We start from the raw sequence: 15,534 nt of genomic DNA, 5'->3' as shown, positions 1-15,534 counted from the left end.
CAGTATATTCATAAGAACCATAGCTTGTTCTGAATGCTATCTTGGGAATATCTTGTTCACGAATGCGAATCTGGTGATAACCCATACGAAGGTCAAACTTGGAGAAGACTTCAGCCCCTTTGAGTTGCTCGAAAAGCTCATTGATGTTGAGAAGTGGGTACTTGTTCTTGATTGTCTTCTTGTTCTATGGATGGTAATCGACACAAAGTCGGTCCGTGCCATCTTTCTTCTGGACAAAAAGAACTCCACAACCCCATGGGGAAGAACTCGGTCTGATCAAACCCAGACGCTCTTGTTCATCGAGCTGCTTCTTCAATTCCTTCAGCTCCTTGGGTCCAAGCTTGTATGGACGCTTGCAAACGGGTTCTGTTCCAGGCTCAAGATCAATAACGAACTCGACTGGCCGATGAGGAGGCATACCCGGAAGCTCTTCTGGAAAGACATCTTGGTACTCACAAACGACTGGAATCTGAGAAATAGCATCCAATTCGCCCTTCTCATTGAGAGAAAACAACCGAATGGTTTCATCACGAGCGGCATAGATGATAACATCCTCAGAAGGGTGAGTCAATTGAATCTGTCTGGCAGCACAATCAAGCTGAGCCTTGTGCTTAGAAAGCCAGTCCATCCCAAGAATTAGATCAATATCAGAATCGCCAAGAACAATTGGAGAAGACAGAAATTTATAGTCGCCCATCTTGATGGAAACATCCGGAACCATGTAGCTTGCGTTCATGCTCTTAGCGGGAGAGACAACTGCTAACGGTCTAGGCAATTCTTGGAAAGACAAATCATGCTTAGATGCAAATGGTCTTGAGATGAAACTAAGCGATGCACCAGTGTCAAAAAGAACTTTTGCAGGAATATCATTAACTGGAAGATTACCGATGATCACATCTGAAGAATCCTCTGCCTGAGCTGCATTCAACATGTTCACCTTTGCAAACTTGGAATTATGCTTGACCACTGCATTGCTTGAAGATCTCACAAGAGGAGGAGGAGGAAGGCGCCTTTGATTTAAGCATTTGTTCGCGTAGTGACCTTTCTACTGGCACTTGTTGCAAGTCACTTCTGAGAGCGGACGATGATAAGGAGCATTCGACTTTGAAGCTTGAGGGTGAGACTTGTTCTGATAGCTTGGGTTGGGTGGGTGGGAAGATCCACGACCACCTGAGTTCTTCTGTTGGTAAGGCTGACGAAACGAAGGAGGAGGCAGGTACAACTTCTGCTGCTTAGCTGCCACTTGTGAGGAAGAAGAAGATTGCACTGCATCTCTGATTCTCTTCTTAGACGCCTCACACTTGAGCTGAGCACCTTCTTGCTTGAGTGCCATATTGTAGAATTGATCAAACTGAGTAGGCTCAACAAGAACGAGAGCTAACTGCAGATCCTCTCTAAGGCCACCTCTGAACTGATAGATCATACTCTTCTCATCTGGAACATCTTGCTTAGCAAAGCGAGCAAGTTTCTGAAACTGCTTGTTGTATTCGTACACTGACATGTTGCCTTGCTTGAGATTGCGGAACTCCTCACGCTTGCTCTCAACAACACTGGTAGGAACATGGTGAGCTTTAAAGTCCCGACAGAAATCAGTCCAAGTAATCACTCGACCACCTCTGGAATCCTTGTATTGCTGGAACCAATCAGCTGCCTGATCCTTGAGCTGAAAAGAAGCGAACTTGACATAGTCCTCAGGCCTGACATTGCTGCATTCAAAATGCTTGTTGATATCCACGAGCCAATCATCGGCGTCGGTGGCCTCGACACAATAGCTAAAAGACTTCGGCTGATTTGCAAGGAATTGGTTGAGGGTAGGAAACTGAGGCTGATGATTGAACTGCCCTTGACCTTGATTCCCTTGGTTGCCTTGGCCTTGGTTGCGCTCTTGCAGGAGCTGGATCATCATCTGAGCATGAGCGTTAGAGGCTGCCATCAAAGCTTGCCATGCCTCTGGAGGCGGAGGTGGAGGTGGAGGGTTCGCCTGACTCCCATCATTGCGATCCAGATTCAGACGCGTTGGCGGAGCCATCCTGAAGAGGGTGACATCCGTTAGCATCTTGATAGACAGATAGACAAGTTGAATCAACGGATAGAAATTGCAACATATAGTCTTCACAATAAACATTCGAACAAGGATGAATGAATGAATTCCAAAGTAAACATCACACGTCCATAAAGGTGAGAAGCCACTTGAATAGAGATTGATGATTGAAATAAACAAGGTACGACTGGAACAAATACGTGGTAAGGATTACCCAATCACAAACCAAATATCTGCGGGAAGAAATGCTAGAGCTACTTGAATCCCACCTATAAACTCCCGAAACTTTCTGGTTATGCAATCTGGTGTTGGGGATACAGGGGAAGCACAATATCTCACCCAAACTAACAATCCCTACATCCAGCTGTATCCATCCGTTAACACATAACCAAGAAACCTTCGGAAATCGTGTACCTCAAACTTCGAAAAGCATCCGTTATACGAGTTATGGCAATACTCCCGAGCTCGCCCCAGTACTGGGTTATCGGGGTTATCTCACCAACAACTGCATAAAAGAGATTTTCGATGTCGGCAAATCTCAGGTATTCCAGAACTGCAACGATAAAATTGTGACGACAACACCTCGGAGCTCAACTCCCCGGGACACTGCCACAACCCCTAAATTTCAGGAGGCACCAAGAACAATGTTCTCGTCACAAAACCATCGGAACGATTCCAAGATACCCGCGTGATCCTAAAAAAATTTTATTGAAAAATTTGAGAAGAGGATAGTCAAAACATCTAGGTCAGGAGACCTCACCAGAGCGACGAAGGGACTGAGGAGTAAAAAGAATCCTACTCTTCGATATATACAATCCTAAGACTCAAAACATTTTTTTTCTAGACTCAACATCGCCAGCAAACAATCAAGCAGGGGGCTCCTAAGTCGGGGATGGCTCTGATTACCAACTTGTAACACCCACGATGCGGCTATATCTCCCACGTGTCGGAGCACGACTTAGAGGCGTAACCGCATGGTGGTTTTGTCGCAAGAAGGGTCATCTTCACACAATCCCATGCAATGAACAAGAATGGGATAAAGAGAGTTGGCTTACAATCGCCACTTCACACAATACATAATTTAAGATCATACATCATTCAAATCCACTCATAGACCGGCTACGGTCAAGTTCAAATGAAAAGAAGACAACCCCAAATGCTAGATCCCCAATCGTCCCGACTGGGCACCTCTACTGATCATCTGGAAACGATACATAGTAACGACCAAGGGCCTCATCAAATTCCCACTTCAGCTCACTTGCGCCATCTGCGCTGGTATCCTCGGCACCTGCATCTGTTTTGGTAGAATCTGTGAGCCACGGGGACTCAATAATCTCACACCCGTGAGATCAAGACTATTTAAGCTCATAGGTAGGTAAGGGGTAATATGGTGGAGCTGCGGCAAGCACTAAGCATATATGGTGGCTAACATACGCAAGTGAGAGCGAGAAGAGAAGCAACGCGTCGGTCGAGAAGCTAGAAGTGATCAAGAAGTGATCTTGAAACTACTTACGTCAAGCATAACACAAACCGTGTTCACTTCCCGGACTCCGCCGAGAAGAGACCATCACGGCTACACACGCGGTTGATGCATTTTAATGAAGTCAAGTGTCAAGTTATCTACAACCGGACATTAACAAATTCCCATCTGCCTCATAACCGCATGCACGGCTTTCGAAAGATCATATACCCTGCAGGGTGTCCCAACTTAGCCCATCACAAGCTCTCACGGTCAACGAAGGAATAGACCTTCTCCCGGGAAGACCCGATCAGTCTCGGAATCCCGGTTCGCAAAACATTTCGACAATGGTAAAACAAGACCAGCAAAGCCACCCGCTGTGCCGACAAATCCCGATAGGACCTGCACATATCTCGTTCTCAGGGCACACCGGATTGTCCAGACTTCCGGTAGGCCAGCCCAGAGTTGCCCCTGGTGGCCACCGGCGGCCGACAGTTTGGACCAACACTCACAACGAGCACTGGCCCGGGGGGGGGGTAATAAAGATGACCCTTGGGCTCGCGAAAACCCAAGGGAAAGGGCTTAGGTGGCAAATGGTAAAACCAAGTTTGGGCCTTGCTGGAGGAGTTTTATTCAAAGCGAACTGTTAAGGGGGTCCCATAAATCACCCAACCGTGTAAGGAACGCAAAATCAAGGAACATAACACCGGTAAACGGAACTAGGGCGGCAAGAGTGGAACAAGTCACCAGGCATAAGGCCGAGCCTTCCACCCTTTACCAAGTATATAAGGTGCATTAATATAAACAGGAGATATTGTGATATCCCAGAGTAACAACGTTCCGACCTGGAACAAACTTCATCTTCACCTGCAACTAACAATGCTATAAGAGGGGCTGAGCAAAAGCGGTGACATAGCCAGACAAAGGGTTTGCTAGGACAGGATGGTTAGAGGTTTAACATGGCAATAGGTAGGCATGGTGAACAAAGGCAGGTAGGGCTAACATAGCGAAAGAGCGAGTACTAGCAAGCAAAGATAGTAATGATTTCGAAGGTATGATCATCTTGCCTGCAAGGTTCTCAGAGTTGTCGAAGGCTGGATCCTCGTAAGCGTTCTCAACGGGTTCCTCGTAAGCGTTCTCGTCTCCCGGCTCTACCCAAAGCAAGAACACAAGCAAAGGAACCACAATAAATCATGGTGCAATGCACAAGCAACATGATGCAAAACATGTCATGATATGCGAGATGTGATATGCAATGCATATGCGTGCTTCGGGAGGAAAAAGGATGAACAAGGCATCAACCTGGCAAACCAAGTATGCCGCTGGAAAGATGAGATGATTTCGGTTGAAATCAATATAAAGATCACCGAAAACGGATGCACGGTTTGCAAATGACAAGCAAGACAAGTATGGCACAAAGCTGCGTTTAACAGCACGATGCTACTTAGCATGCAACAAGAAACTATGCTACAGCACCCCAACATGAAAACAAAGCATATGGCGATCATCTACAGGAGATGCTTTACAAAAGAGGAACACTGAGCTACGGCTAATTCACATCATAACAGGTTCAAACAAGCATGGACAAAGTGCAAAAAATTATCAGGCTGGACATGGCATAAACAGCAGCACGAAGCAATGTTCAGAGCAGGTTATCAACATGCTACAGGAACTTATAATAGCAAAATAAGGCATGGCATGAATCTACTCAAAGCATAGATCAAAAGTCCCTTACTGACCATAAGCCAAAAAGGATCGGAAAATATGATGACACCCACGTAAACATAGCAAGTTTCGTTAACAGATTTCAGCAAACAAAGCATGGCATTGAAATAATTATGAAGGCACTTTTGCGAGCTCGATTCACACACTACAGAGCATCTCATGATAAACTAAGCATACATCCATCAAGAAGACATGTCATATAAGCTATACATGGCAAGAAAAAACATCATAGCATACCCGGATCAACTACAACAACCTCGGCCAAATTGAATAACATGTAAACAATCTGCCAGGAAACAATTTGAAGCAAAAGTAGAGCACGAAAATGACATGTTAGACTACTCCATAATTTCAACCAGGACCATGGATGGATAGAGCAAAACCATGTTTTCAAAACACCCTTAATGAAGTATCTCAAATTATGCATGGATCTCTCTGTAGCAACATGTTTACATGGCATCAAAATTACAGCAGAATAGGGACTAAAATCAGCATTATCACGAAGCCTAGTTTGCATGCTTGTGCTAGTCACCACATTGATCACAAAAATACATGGTAAGCACCTCTGTAAAGAAGACATAGCCTAGTTCAAAACACATTTAGGGACCAAGTCCATAGGATGCACACATCAATCATGGAAAAAATGACAAAAGAGCTCGTGCTGATAAGAATCTGAAACTAACAATATGAAGCCCTCTTCCAACAGCATTTCGGGAATAAAGATGAGCTCAAATGCAAATGATGCAATGGAGTGGAATGATGTACTCTTCGAGACGAACAATTTGACATATTACACGCACGAAACTGAGCTACGGATGCGAAGATGTGATGCGATGAACATGCAACAATATTAACACAGAATAAGGACTTAGACGAATTCGGGGGTCGGGGAAAGAAGTCAACCGTGAGGGGTCCGATCGGATCTGGCGCGCGCCTCGAGGATCGCTGGCCGGAGGGGAAGAAGAGGCGGCGGCCGGAGGAGTCGGGGCGCCGGATCCGGGGCCGGGGTGGCCGGATCTGGCGCGGGGGCGCGGGGCGCGGCGCCTGGAGGCGGCAGCGAGCTCCGGACGGCGGGGCGCGGGGCCGGCCGGTGAGGCGGACGGCGGTGGGGCGGAGCGCGGGGCCGCGGCGTCGGGCGGCGGCCGGCTGGGTCGCGGGAGCGGAAGCTCGGGCGCTCGGGCGGCGGGGCACGGCCCGGGTCGGGCGCGGGAGGGCCGCGGTCGGGCTCCCCGGGCCGGAGCGGTGGGAGGTGGCGGCGCCACGTGGCACGCGCTGAGAGGCGCGGGCAGCGGCGGACATTGTCCGGCCCGCTCCGGACACGTCCGGCGGCGGATCTGGGATTTTTAGGGTTAGGGGGGAGAGGATCCGCGAATTTGGAATGGGGGGTGTATATATAGGCATAGGGGGAGCTAGGAGAGTCCAAATGAGGTGCGTTTTTCGCCCACACGATCGTGATCGAACGACCGAGAGCATGGAGGGGAGTTAGATGGGTTATTGGGCTGTTTTGGAGGGGTGTTGGGCTGCAACTTAAAAGAGGCCTTTGCGGGAGTGCGGTTAACCGTTGGAGTACCAAACGAGCTCCAAATGATCCGAAACTTGACAGGTGGTCTACCGGTGCTATACCAGGGCCACTTGGCAAGGCTCGGTCCATTCCGAGAATGTTCAACACCCGCACACGGAAGGAGACAAGAGGGGTGCGCCGGTGCATGTGGGAGTCTCGGATTGCGAAACGGACAACGGGGAAAATGCTCGGATGCATGAGACGAACACGTATGCAAATGAGATGCACATGATGACATGATATGATATGCATAACATGAATAAAATGCAAAACAAAAGACAAAACCCAACCACGGAGGGAATATCATATCACATCACCGAAAATGGCAAGAGTTGGAGATACAAAAATGGAAAGTTACATCCGGGGTGTTACATACGACCTGGACTTCCACGATCTGGCCCCGAACGTCATCCTCAACATCTCGGCGTTCATCGTCGTGTGTGAGGTCTTCCTCCGCATCCAGCCCCACTTCGGCTTATGTCTGAAGACCTTAAATGTCAAGCCGAAGGTTTTGGGCGGCCGACAAGCGGAGTGCGGAGGCGCCATGGTGGGCAAGATAGCCAACGTTACATGGCTCGAGGGCGCCTTCATGGAAACCATCAAAGGGTGGCAATCGGGGTGGTTCTACATCACCGAGCCGCGTGACCCTGAATGGGCAGCGGCCCCCGAATTCCAATCTAGCATCCCCACACGGCTCACCTCATGGAAAGAGACGGGCCTGTCGTGGGGTGATTCGGCAAAGGTGACTGGACTTCAAACCTGCGTCAAAGACCTAATTGACAGGAAGGTTAAACTCGTCACCGTAGTCCAGGTCATGCTCTTTCGGCGGATCCTCCCGTGTCAACGACGGGCTTTCAATCTGTGGGAATTCGACCCGGCCCAGCACCAAACTTTGTCCAGGCTCTTCGACACAATGCATGAAGATGCCTGGAATGTGCTTTTCAAGAGCTCTGAGGTTCACCCTCCCATTACCGAGGATCACGGATTCTGCGCGAAGTGTCAAGCCAGCGCGGTAAGCTCAATTTACCCATCACGGGGTATTTGTTTTATATAGTTTGACTCTATGCGGGATCTAAACTCCCATCCCTTTAACGGGACTGGCAGAAGAAGGTCGGACAGATCAACTGTCCGGCTCCTTTGCCCGAAGACCCAGCGGACGCCCGTTTGACAAAGCTGCTGGTTCCGGCACCCCACGTGGCGCCGGAGAAGAAGGCCAAGAAGAAGGCCACGGGGACTCAAAAGAGTTCCCGACGCCTGGTGGTGTCGGACTCATTGCCCGACGACCCCGAGACGCCCTCCGCCTCCGAAGACAAGGAGGAGGAAGAAGAAGCCTCTCCCCCTCCAGTGGGAGGAGGAAAGAAAAGGAAGGCCGCCCCAACTGGGGAGGCCGGAGATTCCAAGAAGGGGAAGACCCTTCTTCCGGACTACGCCTCCGACACCGACGACGGTGGAGAGGAATGGCCATCCAGGGTCAAGCCCCTGGCAAAATCGTAAGTATCCGGATACCAGAATAACTTATGACGTTCCTCTATTGTACAGTACCTTCTGACGCCGAATTCAATTATGCAGTCCACCCAAGGCTCAGCTCGGCGATTCGTCGAGCGGCTCCCTAGACTCGTCGGATGTGAATAGCGCTTCACTCCCGACGGCTACCTCCCCCGCCCTACGGACGATGCCGAGGTGGAGTCCCAAGAGGGGCTAAACCAGGAGGAGGTGGTCCTGGAGGCACCGCAAGGCGACCTCCAGGACCCCAGGCCCAAAGGGGACGTAGCCCCAGAGGGATCTAAGTCCTGCCCTGGGCCGGACACCGCTTTGGAACCTTCAGTGATTCCGGAGTTCGGCAGGCGGCCCCCTCTCAAGAAGGGCAAGCCTACGACGCCGGTGGCCTCCGTCCAACCGGAGGCGCCGAACAACTTGCTGGAGGTGCTTAATGGCGCCTCCATCGACGAAGAGCACCGCACTATTATGAGTGCGGTGATCTAGAAGGTTCAGTCCGCCAAGAGCGGACTGACGGAAGCCTGTACCAGTCTTCTAACTGGTTTCGAGGTATGTATTTAAAACATGTAAGAATGTTACCGCATAGACAGTAGCCCGTGATGCTCAGTGTGGCGTTCGGAAAGAAAAGCAGGACTGAGGATCTAAAAAGATATACGCAGGAGTCTAACATAAATATGTCAATATGGGAATGCAGGCTGCGCTGCTGACCTCTGCCGCACTAACTGCGGAGGTCGATGCATTGAAGCAGAGCCTTGAGCGGTCCGAGAACGAGCTCGGCCTTGCCAAGAAGCAGCTCGAGGACAAAGAAGGTATGTAGTACCTTATGTAATTGTATATATAAATACCTGGTTGCAAATGATGACATGACCAACGTGAATACTACAGAGGCCACAACCGAGGTGGCGACCCTGAAGGAAGCGCTTTCCAAGGCCGAAGACAATGCGGCCATGGAGCACTCAGAGCGAGAGAAGCAAGAGGCGCAGATGGCGGAGGTGCGGCAAGAGCTCGATGCTCTTGTGAAAAAACATGAGAGGTTAGAGCTTGACTCGAAGACTCGAGAGTCCGAGCTTGCCTCGGCACTTGAAAGCGCCAAATCTACCAAGGCCGAAGCCCAAAATGCCCTCCAGGAAATTGAGGCGATGAAAAGGATTGTGGCGGGTAAGGCATTCTTTATGCAAAGCAAGCACGCGAAAGTAAATTACCTTTTACTTACCCGAATCTGGAGCTCTCCAGGAGCTTTCGCAGATCTGCCCCGCAGTGTATCCGACGCCGCCGCATTCTACCGGGTCGAGGAATGGAGCTCGACGGAGAAGGTGTTCTGGTCCCAATATGTTGAGGCCGAACGCCCCGTGCCCCTGAGCGACCAGCTGAAGCAGCTGGTCGAGCTTCATAAGGCAGCCGAACAGGCCATGAAGGGCCTGATAGGCTGGCTGTGGCCTGGGGAGGTCATGCCTTTGAGCTAATTTGGGTTGGTGCGGCGGCTGGTGGATGCATGTCCCCGGCTTGAAGTCATCAACCGCTCCATATGCATCGAAGGCGCCCGTAGGGCTTTTGCCCGTGCTAAAGTGCACTGTTGAGAAGCTGGTGATAGAAGGGCCACTAGAGGGGAAGGAGCATCGCAGGCCCGAGATGTATTATGAGGGCGTCCTAAAGGGTGCCCGTCGTGTGGCGGATGAATGTGCCAGGGATGTAATTTTTGAGTAAACTCGCTCGTGTTTGTCCTGTGCGTTGAAAACTTGTTCATATGCGCTAATCAACCGCTTTTTGAATTTAAAATATTACCTTATGTGTGGCCGTTTTATTAAATCTGAGAGATGCAAGTCGTCGGCTTCTACCCCCATGCCACAAGTGCTGGGGTGTTTGGGATAAACCTGAGCGCACTTGTTCCCATTTTTGGGTCCATCGAGGGAGGCGCTCAGCACAACGAACAAGGCCATTGGACTTATAATGCTTTATCACTCTCACTTAGCCATAGAATTCTATAATTTTATATTTAGGCGAAGTCCCTAGTATTCGGAAGACCGAGTTCAGGGCGCTATCCACGCCTAGGATGGACAAAGCCAGCTCCTCGCTCTAAGCGGCATAAGTCTTTAAGGACTCGAAAAACCTCTCGAACAGCGACCGGTCTCTCTCCCTATCATGACGGTCAGTTTTAGCTTTCTCTACTGAGGTGTTAACCCAGCTCAACTGGGGCACAATCATAGTAGTTCTCCCAGCGCTACCTTAGCCGACATAGCGGAACGTAAGGTACCAAAACATGGGAGCCGGGAAAACCCAACTATTGACCCAAGACATGATTCGGAGCCGATGCATATAGTGCTATAAGTTTGAGGTGCCGCACTCATGAGAGTGTTCGGTCTTCTCACACTGTATTATGGGGTACTTAAGCCCCTGGTGTATTGGCCGTACCAAAGTGTACGGTTGCATAATGTCATGGCTGAACATATTTATATAAAAATAAATGAATGCAATAATAGACAAGAGCTATATATTTTTTATTAAAAGAGGCTTCTATGAGAGCCGGACGATACAAATAGTGCAATACGCAAGAGATGGGATTATTTGACATGTCCCCCTCCAGGGGCAAGCTGCGAGACTTTAAGTAAGACAGGTATTTAGCTCGTTATAGAGACCACCTGGACATTTGACGTGGCTTGTTGTCTCCCTGGCTGTTGCATCGTGTGTTCGGCGATTGTATTGCCGGACAGGCCTTCCGAATAGTGGGGTCCTGAAAGTATGTAAAAAAAAGAAGAAATGGCAAAATCGGGAGCCCCTAGTGCGGTTGAGCCGCATTCTGGGCGTGCCGTGGTTGTGCCCCTCCCCTTATGCCCATGGTATTTCCAGAGCGTAATTATGTACGCGTGGTACTGCTATCGCAATCTCGCGAGGGCTGGGGTTGGGGCCGCACTTCTATGCTTGCTCGGAACGTGCCAGCCGGTTTTGTTGTAGGTTACTTCGGGCGCGCTTGACGTTGTCCGGACGTTTAACAGCCGGATTGGAGAATTGCCTTGAGAGGCTACTTTGTACTTCCGCCGCCAGGGCCGCCGTGTGCTCCTCTGTTCAGAGAGAGCGTTCGGTGTTTCCATTGACCGTAATGACTCCGCGAGGGCCTGGCATCTTGAGCTTGAGATATGCGTAGTGCGGCACCGCATTAAATTTTGCGAATGCGGTTCGTCCGAGCAGGGCGTGATAGCCACTGTGGAACGGGACTATGTCGAAGATTAACTCTTCGCTTCGGAAATTATCCGGGGATCCGAAGACCACTTCGAGTGTAACTGAGCCTGTACAGCTCGCTTCTACACATGGTATGACGCCTTTAAAGGTCGTCTTTGTGGGTTTAATCCTCGAGGGATCTATACCCATTTTTCGCATTGTATCCTGATAAAGCAGGTTCAGGCTGCTGCCGCCGTCCATGAGGACTCTAGTGAGGTGAAATACGTCAATGATTGGGTCTAGGATCAATGCGGCGAATCCGCCGTGACGAATGCTAGTGGGGTGGTCCCTTCGATCAAAAGTGATCGGGCAGGAGGACCATGGGTTCAACTTTGGGGCGACTGGCTCCAACGCATAGACGTCCTTGAGAGCATGCTTCCGTTCCCTTTTGGGGATATGGGTTGCGTATATCACGTTCACCGTCCGCACTTGTGAGGGGAAGCCCTTCTGTCCTCTGTTGTTCGGCGGCCGGGGCTCCTCCTCGTCATTGCTATGCAGCCCCTTGTCTCTGTTTTTGGCACTTAACTTGCCTGCCTGCTTGAACACCCAACAATCCCTGTTGGTGTGATTGGCTGGTTGTTCGGGGGTGCCGTGTATCTGGCACGAGCGATCGAGTATCCGGTCTAAACTGGATGGGCCCGGAGGATTTCTTTTGAATGGCTTCTTCCGGTGACCGGGTTTAGAGCCTCTGAATCCGGCATTAACTGCCGTATCCTCAGTATTATCGCCGTTAATGCGGCGCTTGTGCTTGTTACGATGCGACCTGCCATTGTTGTCCTTGGTATATGAGTTACCAGGGCTCTTGGTCACGTTATTGCTACGAGCTAGCCAGCTGTCTTCTCCCGCGCAAAAGCGGGTCATGAGTGTTGTGAGGGCTGACATAGATTTCAGCTTTTCCTATCCTAGGTGTCGGGTCAGCCATTCATCTCGGATGTTATGCCTGAAGGCTGCAAGGGCCTCTGCGTCCGGATAGTTGACTATTTGATTTTTCTTGGTTAGGAACCGCGTCCAGAATTGTCTGGCCGATTCCTCTGGCTACTGAATTATGTGGCTTAGGTCATCGGCGTCTGGTGGTCGCACATAAGTGCCCTGGAAGTTGTCAAGGAATGCGGATTCCAGGTCCTCCCAGCAACTAATTGACTCTGCTGGCAGGCTGTTAAGCCAATGCCAAGCTGGTCCTTTAAGCTTGAGCGGGAGGTATTTGATGGCGTGTAGATCATCACCACGGGCCATGTGGATATGAAGGAGATAATCCTCGATCCATACCGCAGGATCTGTTGTGCCATCGTATGATTCGATGTTTACGGGTTTAAAACCCTCGGGGATTTGATGATCCATTACTTCGTATGTGAAGCATAGTGGGTGTGCGGCGCCTCTGTACTGGGCTATATCACAACGTAGCTCGGATGAGCTTTGTCTGTTGTGTTCGGCCTGGCCGTATTTGCCATATCCGGCGTGACGGTTATCGTCACGTGACGTGGGGCGCCCACATGATCCGTAGATTGATCTTGTTTGCCTTGCCTTGTCCTCCAATATGTCTCGCAAGTCTGGTGCATTTCCCCGTGCCCTGGTATTTTTTGAGCGGCTCCGGGGTGCGGCTTGAGTTGAGGGCCGAGAGGCCTCTCTATCGCGGCCACGGGGTGGCCGATCGGCTACATCATACGTTGGTGATATAGGTTTAGTTGCTTCCTCCTCTAGTTGGGGTAGCAACCTGCACTTTGGGTAGCTCTTGGAGGGGCGCTCGAGTTTGTACTCTTCGGCCGCCAGGACCTCAGTCCATCGGTCGGCTAGCAAATCTTGGTCAGCTCTAAGCTGCTCAAATCTTGGTCAGCTCTAAGATGCTGCAGTTTTCTTTTGAGGCTGTTTGCTGTGGCCATAAGCCTGCGTTTGAAACGCTCTTGTTCGGCGGGATCCTCAGGCACGACTAATTCATCGTCGTCGAGGCTTGCCTCATCTTCGGAGGGAGGCATATAATTGTCGTCCTCGACCTCCCTGTCTGCCGCTCTTTCACGAGGGCTGGCTTCTTCGTCCTCCTGCGCTGAATCCTGCTGGAGGGGGTTGTCTTCGGCACTGTCCGGGGTGTTGTTATCTCTAGTGCCAGACTTGCCGTTTTTGCTTTTGCGGGATTTAGAGCGGCGCCGCTGACGCCGGCGCTTAGGTTGTTTCTTGGAGGGGTCATCCTCCGTTTTTTCATCGCCATTCCCTGCTTTTGGGGTGTCCACCATGTATATGTCATATGACGAGGTGGCTTTCCAGTGCCCTATAGGTGTTGGTTCTTGGTCGTCTCCTTCATCGGCGTCCATACCGTCGATGTCTTCGGAGTCGTAGTCGAGCATGTCGGTTAAATCATTGACAGTGGCTACGAAGTGGGTGGTGGGTGGGTTTCGAATTTCTTCATCGTCCGCATCCCATCCTTGCTGACCATAGTCCGGCCAGGGCTCTCCTGACAAAGAGAGAGACTTTAGTGAATTCAGGATGTCGCCAAAGGGCGAGTGCTGAAAGACGTCTGCGGCGGTGAACTCCATGATCGGAGCCCAATTGGGTTCGATCAGAAGGGTTGCGGAAGATTCGGAGTTCGGAAAGGAGTCCGACACCTTGGAGTCACGAGCTCCATGAGGGACAAGATTGGTGTTCGGCTCGATCGCCGTAGAGATTGCAGCCCCCGAGGCGGCGTCTAGCCACCCGTCCTCGACCGGCGCAGTCGGCTCTGAGCTGAGGGTCGGAGCAGACACCTGAGCGGCGCTCTGGGCACTGTCCGGCGGCAGAGCTAGATCACGCCCATCGTGACAGCGCGGCGCGCTCGGCTGCGGCTCGAATCCGTCGAAGATCAAGTCTCCGCGGATGTTAGCCGTGTAGTTTAAACTTCCAAATCTGACCTGATGGCCAGGGGCGTAGTTTTCGATCTGCTCCAGATGGCCAAGCGAATTGGCCCGCAGTGCAAAGCCGCCGAATACGAAGATCTGTCCGGGGAGAAAAGTCTCACCCTGGACCGCATCGTGGTTGATGATCGAAGAAGCCGTCGGGCCTAAAGCTGACGACACAGAGGAACTCTCAATGAAAGCACCAATGTCGGTGTCAAAACTGGCGGATCTCGGGTAGGGGGTCCCAAACTGTGCGTCTAGGCGGATGGTAACAGGATACAAGGGACACGATGTTTTTACCCAGGTTCGGGCCCTCTCGATGGAGGCAAAACCCTACTCCTGCTTGATTAATATTGATGGTATGGGTAGTACAAGAGTTGATCTACCATGAGATCAGAGAGGCTAAACTCTAGAAGCTAGCCTATGGTATGATTGTTGTTCGTCCTACGGACTAAAACTCTCCGGTTTATATAGACACCGAAGAGGGCTAGGGTTACACAGAGTCGGTTACAATGGGAGGAGATCTACATATCGTATCGCCAAGCTTGCCTTCCACGCCAAGGAAAGTCCCATCCGGACACGGGACAAAGTCTTCAATCTTGTATCTTCATAGTCCAGGAGTCCGTCCAAAGGTCATAGTCCGGCCATCCGGACACCCCCTAATCCAGGACTCCCTCAGCGCGCCACACCAGCAGCCGCCCCGGTTCGCCAAGATCGAATTCGCCAATTACGACGGTTCAGACGACCCGCTTAACTGGCTCAACCAGTGTGACCAGTTCTTCCACGGACAGCGCACGCCCGCGTCGGAGCGCACCTGGATGGCTTCCTACCATCTCCGTGGGGCCGCCCAGACACGGTACTACGCCCTTGAGCAGGACGAGGGCGGCATGCCCCCGTGGGATCGTTTCTTTGAGTTGTGTCTTCTTCGCTTCGGACAGCCGTTACGTGGGAGCCGCTTGGCCGAGTTGAGCCGCCTGCCTTTCACCTCCACGGTGCAGGATTTCGCCGACCGCTTCCAGGCACTGGTGTGCCACGCGCCAGGCGTGACGTCCCTACAGCGGGCGGAGCTCTTCGTCGGCGGCCTTCCCGACCACGTCCGCGTGGATGTCGAGATGAAGGGGCACCAAGACCTTCAGACGGCCATGTACTATGCTCAGGCATTCGAGCAGCGTGCCCA

Source organism: Triticum dicoccoides, chromosome 7B, assembly GCF_002162155.2.
Source record: "Triticum dicoccoides isolate Atlit2015 ecotype Zavitan chromosome 7B, WEW_v2.0, whole genome shotgun sequence".
NCBI lineage: Eukaryota > Viridiplantae > Streptophyta > Magnoliopsida > Poales > Poaceae > Triticum > Triticum dicoccoides.
This window is presented reverse-complemented; position numbering follows the sequence as displayed.